General features: G+C 45.0%; 1 protein-coding gene across 3 annotated transcripts in view; it reads left to right on the top strand.

The window, feature by feature from the left end:
- Window positions 1–14,185, top strand: part of MERTK (MER proto-oncogene, tyrosine kinase) — a 146,706-nt gene that overhangs the window by 34,274 nt on the left and 98,247 nt on the right. The window lies entirely within an intron of this gene.

Genomic DNA, 14,185 nt, shown 5'->3' with positions numbered 1-14,185 from the left:
ACTAACTGCCTGGAGTTAGTGTAGACCTTACAGATTAAGGACTCAATCTCATAAGACCACCCCCACTGCAGACACCAACTCAAATGAAATATGTGGGCTGCCCACATTTCTGCCCAGCTGACTACAAATTCAGTGGTTCCCATGCCATTCTTTCCCCTTCAGGTTTCATAGTTCACTAGAATGACTCAGGAAAGCACTCTTCTTATGATTACAGCTTTATTATAAATGATACAACTCAGGAAAAAACAAATGGAGGAGATACATAGGGCAAGGTCGAGGGGAAGACATTCAGAACTCCAATACCTTTTCTGGTGTACCACCCTCCCAGCATATAGACATGTTCACTAACTCAGAAGCTGCCTAAACCTTGTTGCTTAGGAGTTTTATATGGGGTTTCATTACATGAGCATGACTGTTTAAATCATTGGTCATTAGTGACTAAACTCAATTTCTAGCCCCCATCTCCTACCCTGAGGTTGAGCATGGGGCAGAATATTCTAACCCTCTAATCCCATGTTCTTCTAATGACCAGCTTCCATCCTGAAGCAATCTAAGGGTCCCACCCTAAGTCACCACGTTAGCATGAACTTGGATGTGTTCCAAAGGTGCTCATTATGAATAACAAGAGACATTCCTATCATCCAGGAAATTCTAAGCATTTTAGGCTATCTGTGAGGAACTGGGGACAAGGACCAGATATATGTATTTTTATTATACTGCAATCTGTGTATCACTTTGAGGAGAATTTATATCTTTACGATGTTGAGATTTCCAATTTATGAACACAGTATGTCTCTCCATTTATCTAGACCTCTCATTTCTCCTATCAGTGCTTTATACTTTTCCGGATATATGTTCTGTATGTGCTTTGTTAGATTTATACCTAAGTATTTCATCATTTGTGAGTGATTGTAAAAGGTATTGTATTTTTCATTTTGATGTCTATGTGTTCTTACTTAGTATATAGAAGTAAAATAACTTTTGTATATTTATCTTGTATCCTGTGACATTGATGAAATTGGTTTAGTCTCAAGGACCTTTTTTGCAGATTCTGTGGGATTTTCTTTTTTTTTTTTTATTAAATTTTTTTTTTCAACGTTTATCTTTGGGACAGAGAGAGACAGAGCATGAACGGGGGAGGGGCAGAGAGAGAGGGAGACACAGAATCGGAAACAGGCTCCAGGCTCTGAGCCATCAGCCCAGAGCCCGACGCGGGGCTCGAACTCCCGGACCGCGAGATCGTGACCTGGCTGAAGCCGGACACTTAACCGACTGCGCCACCCAGGCGCCCCTCTGTGGGATTTTCTATGTAGACAATCATACCTGCAAATGTGACTGTTTTATTTCTTCCTTTCTGGTCTTTCTTTTCCTATACTTTTTATTTCTTTTTCTTGCTCTACTGCATTGGCTAGAACTTTCAGCACTATGTTGACTAAGAATAGAGAAAGCAGACACCTTGCTTTGTTTCCCCTAAGAGGGGAAGTAAAATGATAGCTATTGGTTTTTTGTAGATGTTCTTTATCAAGTTAAGCAAATTCTCGTCTCCTATTTTCTTAAAAATCATGAATGGGTGTTGAATGGCTGCTGGACTTTATTAAATGATTGATATGATTATGTTGTTTTTCTTCTCTAGCCTGTTAATATGGTGGATGGCACAGATTGATTTTCATATATTGAACGAACTTCCTATCCATGGAATAAATTCCACTTGGTCTTGGTACATAATTCTTTCTATAAATTGTTGAATTCCATTTGCTGATATTTTGTTAAGGAATTTTTGCACCTATATTCACAAACAATGTTGATCTGTACATTTTCTGTACTGTATTTGTCTAATTTTGATATCAGGGCAACAGGATTAATATATTGGCAATTGTCCTCTCCTCTTCTAGTTTCTGGAAGATAGTGTGTGGAATTTGTGCTAATTCTTCTTTAAGCATTTGGTGTAATTTTCCAGTGAAACCGTGTGAGCCTGGAAATTTGTTTTGGGGGGAGTTTTTTAGATTATGAATGTAATGTCCTTAATTAGTTATAGTGCTATTCAAATTACCAGTTTCATATTGGGTGAGTTATAGTAGTTTGTTTTTGGTGGAATTAGTCCATTTCCTCTATGCTGTCAAATTCATGTGTAGAGCTGTTCATAGTGTTTAATTACTTTCCTTTTGATGTCTGTATGGTCAATAGTAATATTCCTTATTTCATTCTTGATGTTAGTAATTTGTGTCTTTTTTTTTTCTTTGTAAGTCTTACTAGAGATTTATCAACTTTACTGATCTTTTCAAACAACCAGCTCTTTGTTTCACTAATTTTCTCTATTGCTTTTCTTTTTTCAATTTCATTTCTCATATTTATTATTTTTTGTTTTGCTCTTCCTTGTCGGTGTTCTGAGCTCAGATTACTGAATAAATTTTCCCCTCAGCATTGTGCTGTGTTTCATAAATTTTGATATGTTGCATCTTCATGTTCATTCAGTTCAGTATATATTTGTTTACTTCCCTTGAGACATCCTCTTTGATCCATAGATTATTTAGAAGTTTCATTTGCAAGTATTTGGAGAATTTCCTATTACCTTTCTATTATTTGTAATTATTTCTGTTGTGGTCAGAAAGCACAGAGATTTTAAATCTTTTAAGTTTGGTGAGATTTGCTTTGCGGCCCAAGATATGGTTTATCTTGGTTTATATTCCAACATCATTTGGAAAGAATGTGGATTCTGCTGTTGTTGGGTGGAATGTTCTATAAATGTAGACTAGATTCTTTTCATTGGCAATGTCATCAAGTTCTTCTGTATCCTGGCTTATTTTCCACCAGTTATTTGATCAGTTCTTGAGAGATGGTGATGTCTCCAAATACAATTGTTGATTTGTTTATTTCTCCTTTCAATTATATCAGTTTTTGCTTCACATATTTTTCAGCTCTTTGGTTAGGTATATATTTATTTAAGACTGCTATGTCTTCTTGGTAGATTGAGTCTTTTATCATTATATAATGTGCCTTTGTGTCTGTGGTAATTTTCTTTGCTTTGAAATCTACTTTATCTGATATCATGTAGCTATCCTGCTTTCTTTTAATTAATGGTTGAATGACATATCTTCTTATGAGTTCAACTTACCTACGTCATTATATTTGGCATGAATTTCTTATAAACAGCAGATAGCTGGGTAATGTTTTCTAATCTACTGTGTTAATCTTGGTCTTTAAATGTATTTAAATCATTTACATTTAATGTAATTATTGATATATTATGTGTTGAAGTTTTACCAGTTCAAGGGAATTATAGAATCCCTACCTCCTTTTAAATTCCTTTGCTTCCCCATTTAAACCATAATTATCTTGGGGCGCCTGGGTGGCTCAGTCGCTTGAGCGTCCAACTTCGGCTCAGGTCATGATCTCACAGTTCGTGGGTTCGAGCCCCGCATCGGGGTCTGTGCTGACAGCTCAGAGCCCAGAGCCTGCTTCCGATTCTGTGTCTCCCTCTCTCTCTGCCCCTCCCCCACTCACACTCTGTCTCTCTCTCTCCTTCAAAAATAAATAAACATTAAAAAAAAATTTTAAACCATAATTATCTTAAATATCTCTTCTTCATTTGTAGAACTATATCAGATAGTGTTACAATTTTTCTTCAACCATCAAGCATAATTTAGAAAACTCAAGAGGAGGAAGGTCTGTCGCATTGACAAATATTTTTGCTTTGTGTGTTTTTTTCCTCTCTTCTGATGATTCAAGTTTCCTTCTTTTATTGTTTTCTTTCTGCTTAGAGAATTTCCTTTAGCTATTTTTTTTTTTAATTTTTAAAAATGTTTTGTTTATTTTTGAGTGTGAGAGTATGAGCGGGGAGGCGGGGGGAGAGACAGAAAGAGAGGGCAACAGAAGATCTGAAGCAGGCTCTGCGCTGACAGCAGCAAGCCCGATGCAGGGCTCCAACTAACAAACTGAGATCATGACCTGAGCCCATGTCGGACGCTCAACCAAATGAGCCGCCCAGGCATCCCTACTTTAGCTGTTTTTTAAGAGTAGGTCTGCTGTTGACAAATGCTTAGGTTCCCTTCATCTGAGAATATTTTGGTTTCCTTTTCATTTCTGAAGAATTCTGAGTTGACAGTTCTTTTAGTACTTACAACATTATGCCATTTCCTTCTGTCTTCCATGGTTTTTGATGTGAAATACACTGCCATTTGAGTTGTTTTTTTCCTCTATTGGTCAGGCATCATCACCCTCTCTCATTTCTTTCAAAATGTTTTCTTTGTCTTTACTATTCAGAAGTTTTGACTATGATGTGTCTTGGTGTGGATATTTGGGGGGGGGGCTATCTTATGTTCACTCAGATGTTTGACTTTGTAGGTTTATAGTTTGTGTCAGGTTTAGGTAACTTTCAGCATTATTTCTTCGAGTCCTTTTTCATTCTTACTCTCTTCTTTTTCCTCTCCTTCCAGGACTCTGATAATATAAATGTTAGATTTTTAGTAATAGTCCTACAGATTCCAGAATCTCTGTTTGTTTTTTCTCAGTCTCTTTTCTCTCTGTTCTTCACATTGGATAATTTTCTATTGTTCTGTCTTCCAGTTCACTGATTCTTTCCTCTGCCCCTCTCTTCTGCTATTGAGCCCATACACTGGGTTATTGTATTTTTTAGTTGAAAGTTTACATTTTTTAAATATGCATCTTTGATTTCTTTCCTGTGACTTTATGTTTTTTTGCTGAGGCTTTCTATTTTCTCATGTGTTTCATGTTCATACTTGCTCATTGGAGTCTTTTTATTATTCTTTCTTTAAAACCTTTTTCAGAAGTGCCTGGAAGGCTCAGTTGGTCGAGTGTCCTACTCCTGATTTCGGCTCAGGTCATGATCTCATGGTCATGGGATAGAACCCCATGTAGGGCTCTGCTGAACATGGGGTCTGCTTAGTATTCTCCCTCTCCCTCTCTCTCTGCCCCCCCACCCCACACACACACCAAAAAGTCTTTTTCAGACAATTCTCTGTCACTTTGGTATTAGTATCTCATTGAGTTTGAGATTGAATTTTTTATTGAAACCTAAAAATTTTCAGTATTATATTATGAGACTCTGGCTCTTGTTTTTATCTTTTATTCTTTTGTTATACCTGGTTTCCTCTCAACTGCTCTGGCTGGGAAAGAGGTATGCTGCTTCTCTACTGCCTGGTGAGGGTAGAATTCTGGGTTCTCCATTCAGCCTCCATTGGCATCTGAATGTGAGTAACTGCTGGTCAGAGGTGGGTGGGAGTTCTGGCTGCCCATTAGGTTTCTACTGATACCTTCTGTCTGGGAAGGGATGGAGTGCCTTATTACTTCCCGACTGTTCCCCACCTTACCCCCACTGACAGTAGGGGGAGGGGAGGGATGGCCTCGCTGGGCAGCAGTGAAAGCCCTGACTCTCTACTAGGCCTTCTCTGAAACCATCCCAGTGAGGACCGGGAGGCATGCCTCATTACTGCCAGGTGGGAGTAGAAGTCCAGGCTCCCCACAAGCCAGTGAGGATGAAAGTCCCAGATTTCTACTTGGCCCTTTCTGATACCACCCAGTGGAATAGTTGTGGCACCTCCTTTCAACCTGATAAGGGTGCAAGTCCTGGCTCCCCATTTGACCTTTGCTGGCATGAGTGGAGATGGGACCATAGTTTTTTCTGGGTGGTTTGCCTGGAGGAGAGCAGTTTGTGGTCTAACTGTCTTCTGTCTTGATGGGCTGCCCCTTTCCTGGTCTTTTGACTCTGGAGAACAGGCTTTTGTTTTTGATTTTGTGTTTTTGTTTGTGTGTTTTGTTGGTGGTGGCGGTCTTTGCCTGTGAACATTTCCAACTTGAGACACGTGGAGCCGAAGGAAAACCCAGGGAAATCATCATCACAGTGTTCTAGCACCCTAAAGTCCTTAGTCAGTCTGCCTTTTCCACTTTTCAGGGTTGTTGGTAGTGGCTTTGTTTGTTTAATGTTTGTTTCCATTGTTTTTATGTGTACTTAGTGGGAAGAGTAAGGAAAAGTGTATCTGTTTTTGGACAGAATTCTGTGCCCTCTGTCATTTAGGAAAGAGATTGACAAACTTTTCGTGTTAGGTGTTTGCTGGTCCAGAAATAGTCACATTTTATTTATTCTTTTTTTTTAAGTTTATTTACTTATTTTGAGAGAGAGATAGTGCAAGTGGGGGTGGGTGAGGGAGGGCAGAGAGAGGAGGAGGCAGAGAATCCCAAGCAGGCTCCACACTGTCAGCACGGAGCCCAATATGGGGCTCAAACTCATGAAACGGTGAGATCATAGCCTGAGCCGAAACCAGGAGTCGGATGCTTAAATGACTGAGCCACCCAGCCGCTCCTAGAAATAGTCACATTTTTAAAGGAAATAATTTTTTCTTTAAAATAATGCCTTTTTGGGGCGCCTGGGTGGCGCAGTCGGTTAAGCGTCCGACTTCAGCCAGGTCACGATCTCGCGGTCTGTGAGTTCGAGCCCTGCGTCAGGCTCTGGGCTGACGCTCAGAGCCTGGAGCCTGTTTCCGATTCTGTGTCTCCCTCTCTCTCTGCCCCTCCCCCGTTCATGCTCTGTCTCTCTCTCTGTCCCAAAAAATAAATAAAACGTTGAAAAAAAAAATTAAAAAATAAATAAATAAAATAAAATAAAATAAAATAAAATAATGCCTTTTTATTAATAGGCATTCAGGTATTGGTGGGCCGGAGCATAGTGTCGGGAGTGGCATGATGGAGGAATTAAACTTGGAGACTGAGAGTCTCTCCTATATGTTGTGAAAGCCACATCTGGTCCTTGGGGAGAATCAGCCCCAAACCCCCAGGGGGCAACTGCTTCACCACTCTGGCCAGAAAGCGTTCCTTCAGCCTTTCCGTGATTCTTGGTGTCCTGCCAAAGGGGGAAGAGAAGGAAAACCCTTAGTTAAGTAAACATATATTCATATTTCACTGCAGGAGGCTGCATGGTCTAAGTCAGCATAACTGGTCCCATATGTTCAGCACTGATGGTCCAGACATGACTAGTTGCACCTTCAAAACAAGATGGATCAGATGTTTCGTGTTATGAAAATCTTAACTGCCATTCATTGCATGTCTGTGCATGCCAGGCATTGCACAGAGCTTTACGTGTAGTGTTCTGCTCTTATCTCTGACAGAAGGAGGTGTTATGTGTCTTGCTTTCCAGATGAGGAGACTGACTCTCACATGGACAAGTGACTTGCACAGGTCATTTGGCCTCGGCGCGGGGCTAAATCTTGCTTTTTTGACTCCAGGGTTCTTTTTTTGAGAGAGAGAGAGAAAGGAAGACAGAACATGGGAGGGGTGGGGGGGGGGGGCACAGAGGATCCAAAGCTGACAGCAGAGAGCCCAATTCAGGGCTTGAACCCATGAACCTGAGCGGAAGTCAGACGCTTAACACACTGAGCCACCCGGGGCCCCCCAGGGTAAAGGGTTTACATTTTTCTCTCATTAAGTATTGTTGTTCCTCTGTATCAATTGAGAAACCTTCATGTTTACATAAAGTGACACAAAACTAAGTAGCAAGGTTCTGTTTGTTCTTGGTTTGGCCTCAGCCAGCCATGGGGGTGGGGAAGGAGCCCTTAAACTAGATGACAGGGAAGCTGCCGAGGGACATGATTCAAATAGCAGCCAGAAGGACGGGGGTGAGGCTGGGGCAGTGGGGGTCCAGGTATGACCCTTTCTCTTAGAGGCGGACACAGGGCGCTGCAGGGGATGGGACGGGGTGCGGCCTCCAAAAGCCTTTTTATAAACTGCAAACGCACTCCCGAAGGAGGCCTTTCTCCCAACTACAAGGGGGCTGCTTGATAGCAAAGCCCACAGCAGACAGCCAGGCCAGAATGGAGGCCTTAGCTCTCGGGCAAAGGGCATCCTCCCCTCTGTCTGTTGCTGCCCCCCTGGGCCACGTAGGTTGCAGGTGAGAAGCAAAGAACCCCCAGGAGTTCAGGAATAAGCCCTCACTCTTGCACCCGCCTCTGGGCTTCCTGATTGTGAGGCTGACCTTCAGAGAGCTTGCTTGATGCCTCTGTCCGTTTTGTTGTTTGAGGAAGAGTATAAAGAGCGAGTAGTGGGTCCCACCGGCTGGCACTTCAGTCCTGCCCTTATTCCAACGCTCAGGCCAAGGTGCTTCCCTTGTCGCTTTCCAGGCACCCAGGGTTGTAAGGCAGATTGATGGCACCTGACACCCAAGGCAGGGCTGGATAGGCTCACCCACCCGCACTCTTCCTCCTGCAGGGCTGCTGCCGGCCCAGTCTTCTTCCCGTGGTTTGGAGGGCGTCCAGGGCCTGGGGGCCTGCTCTGCCACCATTCCACCTGCTGCCCCTGGACCTCAGAAATCCTACTTTAGGGCGGCTCAGGCAGTTAGGCATCCGACTCTTGGCTTCAGCTCAGGTCACCATCTCACAGTTAGTGAGTTTGCGCCCCACGTTGGGTTCTGTGCTGACAGTATGGAGCCTGTTTGGGATTCTCTCTCTCTCTGCCCCTCTCCTGCTTGTGCTCTCTCTCTCTCTCTCTCTCAAAATAAATAAGTAAACTTAAAAAAAAATCCTATTTGGGGCGCCTGGGTGGCTCAGTTGGTTAAGCGTCTGACTCTTGGTTTCAGTTCTGGTCATGATCTCACGGTTCGTGAGTTCAAGCCCCACATCGGGCTCCGCTCTGACAGCATGGAGCCTGCCTGGGATTCTCTCTGTCCCCCCCTCTTTCTCTCTCTGCCCCTCCTCTGCTCTGTCTCTCAAAATAAATAAACTTAAAAAAATTAAAAGAAAAAAAATCCGACTTCAGGGGTGCCTGGGTGGCTCAGTCGGTTGGGCGTCCGACTTGGGCTCAGGTCGTAATCTCACCATCTGTAGGTTCAAGCCCTGCTTGGGGCTCTGTGCTGACAGCTGGGAGCCTGGAGCCTGCTTCAGATTCTGTGTCTCCCTCTCTCTCTGCCCCTCCCCTGCTCAAGCTCTGTCTCTGTCTCTCTCAAAAATAAGTAAACATTAAAAAAAAAATCCTACTTCAGGTGGCCAACAGGCCCAGTTCAGATGCAATGCAATGACAACAACATCAGCCAAAATCTGTAGAATGTGCTGGCAGACCCTATACATCCGATCGTGTCCTACCACTGAGGCACTCTTATCCTTGCAGGGGACCAGAGAGGCTAAAGAGCTTTTCTGAGGTCATGTCTCAGGCACCAAGGCACTTTGCTGGGCACCACTGAACAATACTGACCACCAGCCCACCTGCCATCATGCACACTCAGCAAGCACTGAGCCATTCGTCATGGATTTAAAGGTGGGATGTGCTAGTTGATCGCACAGAAAGTGGCCTATTTACTAACATCCCCTCAGTGACCGATTCTGAGTCTAACAGACTAAGGTCCCTAAATGGCTGGCTCACTGCGGCTATGTGTGCTTGGTGGAAGAGGGGCTGTTTCAGAGGCATGCCAGTGTCCCCCCTCAGTCCCAACCCCAGCCCCAGCAGTGTCCCTGCCTGGACCACGTCTCTTCCCAGCTCACCCTTCAGAACTCGGCCCACATCATCACACCCATTTTTTCCGTGAATGTTCACTGCAGAGTAAATCCATGTTTCTCATCCTGCTGGGTTCAAAGGATGTCACCTCCAGCTTTCGAGAAAGCTACAGATTTGTTCAGAAAAACAAGGCAAACCTGCGGGAAACAATGGGCAGTATGTTGAACCAATTTATTTGTGGGATGAATAAGCATTTGCTAATTGTGTCCCATAAGCCTATCCCTGTGCTTGGCACTGGAGGCCGATGACGGAGGCACAATCCCTGTCTGTGCGAAGCTGACGTTGGAATCTGGGCAAGGGCCGAGTAGTGATTGGGAATGGGCAGGGATGCTCCATCATGCAGCTCCCAGGCTGGGGGCTGGGGGGGAGATGGCAGCTTCTGGAACAGTGGGACAGCTGCTGTCTGACCTGGGTGTGAGGCCGTTTATCCAAGGCTGCTTAGTAGCAGTTACTTGTGTAAGGCTCAACTTCCCACTTGAGCTTATCCAGTCCACAGATGGAAACAACCTTGAAAGAAGGAAGAGAGGGGTGGGGAGGGTGAAGTTTCTTGTGTCTTCCACCCAAATTATAGCCAGAGGCAGCCCACTTTTCCATGTATGCTATGTAGAGAGTACAAAATTCTCATTCAGTCTCTGTGGGCTGTTTTTGGTTTTGTTTTTAATGTTTATTTGTTTTTGAGAGAGAGAGCATGAGGGGGCGAGGGGCAGAGAGATAGGGAAACACAGAATCTGAAGCAGGTTCCAGATTCTGAGCTGTCAGCACAGAGCCCGACGGCAGGGCTCGAACTTGTGAACCGCGAGATCATGTCCTGAGCAGAAGTCAGACGCTCAACCGACTGAGCCACCCAGGCGCCCCCAGTCTCCGTGGGCTTTTAATACATCTCTCACCTTGACTAAACATTGTCTCAAATGTTTATCCATCTAACACCAAGGCCACCACGCTCCCTTTTGCCATCGTAAAGATGAGTTAATGGGAGCATGTTAGTGAGAACTAAAAGGTTTGTTGTATAAGCAGGCCTTGTTGGTCTGATCTCCTCCTCCTGCCATAACTCTCCCAAAATAATCGTAAAGCGTTCCACTTCTGGAGGCACCTGGGTGGCTCAGTCCATTCAGCGTCCAACTCTTGATTGTGGTTCAGGTCATGATCTCACAATTAGTGAGATTGAGCCCAGCGTCTAAATAGATAAATTAATTCATTTAAAAAAATCATTAATTTTTTTTTTTAAGTTATGAAAAAAATATAATTTCTGATCGGTCATTGCCCTGACCCCTGGGTCCAAAACCTTGGATTGGTTTTTATTTTGCCCTTTTCCACATTATCCGAAATCGCTCAGGGCTCCCTGTATGCACTGCAGAGCTCTAAAACAGAATTTACACAGACTGCTCGATGAACGGCACCCCCTCCGGCCCCCAGCAAAGTTGTGCAGCGGAAGCCTCACCAGCACCATCATCCACGAGGAGTTGGGCAGCTCCCTGTATCAACCCTTGTAAATCGGCCCCTCTCAAGTATTGGGCTGTGTGCGGCAGGTGTTTACTGATTCAGAGTAACCTGGGAAAATAATAAAAAAGAGTAATAGCTAACAGTTACTGGAGAGCTGACGATGAGCCAGACATAGTGATACCTCCTTTGTTGCTGACAGCAATACCCTGTGGGGCACCATGGTTACCATCCCCCTTCTCCGTGTGAGACAACTGAACCGGAAGCAGCCTCCCGGCCTGCCAACAACAACCAGTATAATGACCACTCCTGAGAACTCTCCTGTGTTCTGAGGTTATATCCTTCCTAAATACTTGGTGTTAGACCGACCTTTGTGTTGTGGGATGATGGCCCTAGTGGGAACACTGTTGGGGTCAACCTTTCTTCTCTCTCCAGCATCCTTCCTGCTCCCAGCCACTCTTGGTAGTTAGGTCTGTGCCATCTTCCTGGTGGGTTCCCCTCTTCCTGGCCTCCTCCTTCCTGCTCCTCGGGCTCCCACTCAGCCAGATGTCAGTGCCGGAGTCGGGGACGGCTCTGATCTCCCTCCCCTGCTCAGAAACTTACCAGGAATCACTGCTGCCTCAGCCAGGATCCAGGAGTCTCCACGGTCAGCTCTGTCCACTTGCTCTGGCTCTTTGATGTTAGCACAGGAGCACCACCCTGCAGCTGCAGTCATGTTCCCAAACCATTAGGGCCTCTTCTTTCTCTGCAATTTCCCACCGCCCCAGCCCCTAGAAACCCTGTCCCCCCTCCCACAGCCCTTCTCTAATTCATGCCTTTACTTTTATTCATTCAACACGCCTATTTTGAGCATCTTCTATGACCTGGCTAGAGTGTGGGTGCTAGCCCTCTTGGGGCTCCCAGTCCAGCAGGAGAGAAAGAACCGAATGAGGAATCCCAGGAGACGTTATGAGGGGGAGAGCCCCAGCACCCCAAGTAGGAGGGCTAAGTAGTCGGGGGTGGGGAGGGACCAGGGAAAGCCCCGCTGACGTTTGTCAGGACAGCCCTGTTGCCCCAGTTCCCCATATCCCTTCTTCCTTTTAACTCCTGGGACCCTCTGCTGCTCCCCGTCTGGGGCGAGTGCCTCTCTGTATCCCATTACACTATCACAACAAATCTTAGACCCAGTAGGTGCGAGGTAAATGCTTACTGGCAGTTGAATCATTCTGCCAACTCCTGGCAGTTCAGCTCGTGGAGCTTAGCTATCTTTTAAACCAGCCATAGTGATTATAGGGTGGGTTTGCCCCTCCGACCTCTGAGTGGGTGGCCCTGTCTCTAGTTTGCTCACGTAGCAGCTTGGCTCCGAGAAAACTGAAGGCTAGACCCCAGCTGTAACCAGAGGTTATCTTGCAGGCTTGGGATTAAAAACAGGTTCCCATTTTATGTTCTCTGAGCTTCTGTAAACATGTGAATTTTCCACTACCAACTTGGGTTACCCTTATAATTTGACATTTTAAGTGTCTTTAAGTAAATTAAACAAACCAAGGAATTATTTGCTTCTCCCACTCCACTTTTTTTTTTTTTTTTTTTTGCCTTTAAAGAAAAACACGGTTATTTGGACAAACCCCCTGCCTTCCCAGTCTCATGGATGTCCGTGAATAAGGACTCTCGATAAATTTGCTGATCTGAGAGGCAAAGGTGAATTATAGGTGCTTCAACGCCTCAAGAAAAAGAGTTCTTGCACAGGGTCTGCAGGCATAAGATAGATAGCCAGAGCATTCATAACTGCAGAAAGTATCCCCAAATTCAGAGGAAGATGATGGAGTTGGATGGCGCCCAGGCAGAGTTTTGCCATTTCCTGCTAAGAGCACAGGCCCACACTTGTGCCTAAGATTTGCCTGGTGTGGCGGCAACAGGAGAGGCAGGGGCCTCTCTCTGCAGAGTCACCCTGACCTCCACTCCCTGGAATAAATGAATGCTTCTATCACAGCACACTCATCTGTCTGGATGGCCGGGCTCAAGGCCAGCCTGCGGCTGACCCACATAGCCTCCCCCAAAGCACGTGGAGGGCCCCTGCTCTCCCACAGCCACTGAGACCTCAGGCTGAGGACAAGCAGTGAGCTTTCCCTGACTTCTTTCTCTCTTTCTCTCTCTCTCTCTCTCTCTCTCTCTCTCTCTTGTAAAGTTTTTTTTCTTTATTTTGAGAGAGAGAGAGAGAGTGGGGAGGTGCAGAGCAAGAGGGAGAGAGAGAATCCCAATCAGGCTCTGTGCTGTCACCGCAAAGCCCAACTTCAGGCTAGATCACGAACCTTGAGATCATGACCTGATCTGAAATCAACAGTTGGACGTTTGACCAACTGAGCCACCCAGGCACCCCTTCCCTGGTTTCTGATAGTGAAATCTCTTTTTCTTCAACCTGGCATTCACCCTGGAGGCAGTTCCCAAATGCAGCAACCACGAGAGCCGACCTGGCATGAAAGAATCACATAGAGAAGACTCCCTAACAGAAGCCGTGACCTTCAGTTGAGGGAGATATGCAGTCCAGAGCGACTTGGCAGGCAGGAAGCCAGAGGAACAAATTCTCAGATCCTTCCTTCTGCTCCCAGATTTCCTGATTGTATCTCCATTGGCCAAATAAGTGCTTAGTTGACTATTTATGCTAAAAATTGTTTGTTGTTTATCTGAAATTCAATTTCAACTGGGTGTCCTGCGTTCTTACTTGCTAAATCTGTCACAACCCTAAGCAGAAACCATCCTACTCTCCCTGCACATACACACCCAGGAGCCCAGGAGGGTGCAACATCCTGAGTGTGGCAGAGGCACAGCTCTGGAGTGGGGATGGGCACCTCTGTGTACCCCCAGTCACTTTCCCACACAATGTCTCTCCCATTCTCTGCCTATCTCAACTGTGGCCAACGTGTTTGAATACGTAACAACCAGCATAGGATGTATGCCCCAAAAGTGCTATTAAAAAAGCCAGAAGTACAACTATTGTGGGCGAATATTTCTAGAAATACTTGTGGGCCAGATGAAATCAAATTGCCAGGTTCATTCCAGCAGGCAAGCATTTTAATGGAAGCTCCAAGTCATTCTGTTGTTGATGACATAAGTGACATTGATTTTTTATCCCCCCCATACCTAGAGATGGGTCATGTTGAGGCACCAGAATTGTAAACTCATATCTTTGTGACCGGTAGCAGCCTTTACAAGACCATTGGTCAAATTTGTGGCATAGTCTGTGATTGAGAACACAGTGAGAAAAGTGATCTCAGTTGCC

The sequence above is a fragment of the Leopardus geoffroyi genome, chromosome A3 (assembly GCF_018350155.1).
Source record: "Leopardus geoffroyi isolate Oge1 chromosome A3, O.geoffroyi_Oge1_pat1.0, whole genome shotgun sequence".
In the NCBI taxonomy this organism is placed as follows: domain Eukaryota; kingdom Metazoa; phylum Chordata; class Mammalia; order Carnivora; family Felidae; genus Leopardus; species Leopardus geoffroyi.
Note: the sequence above shows the minus strand (reverse complement) of the source record. Positions and strands in the feature narration are given on the sequence as shown.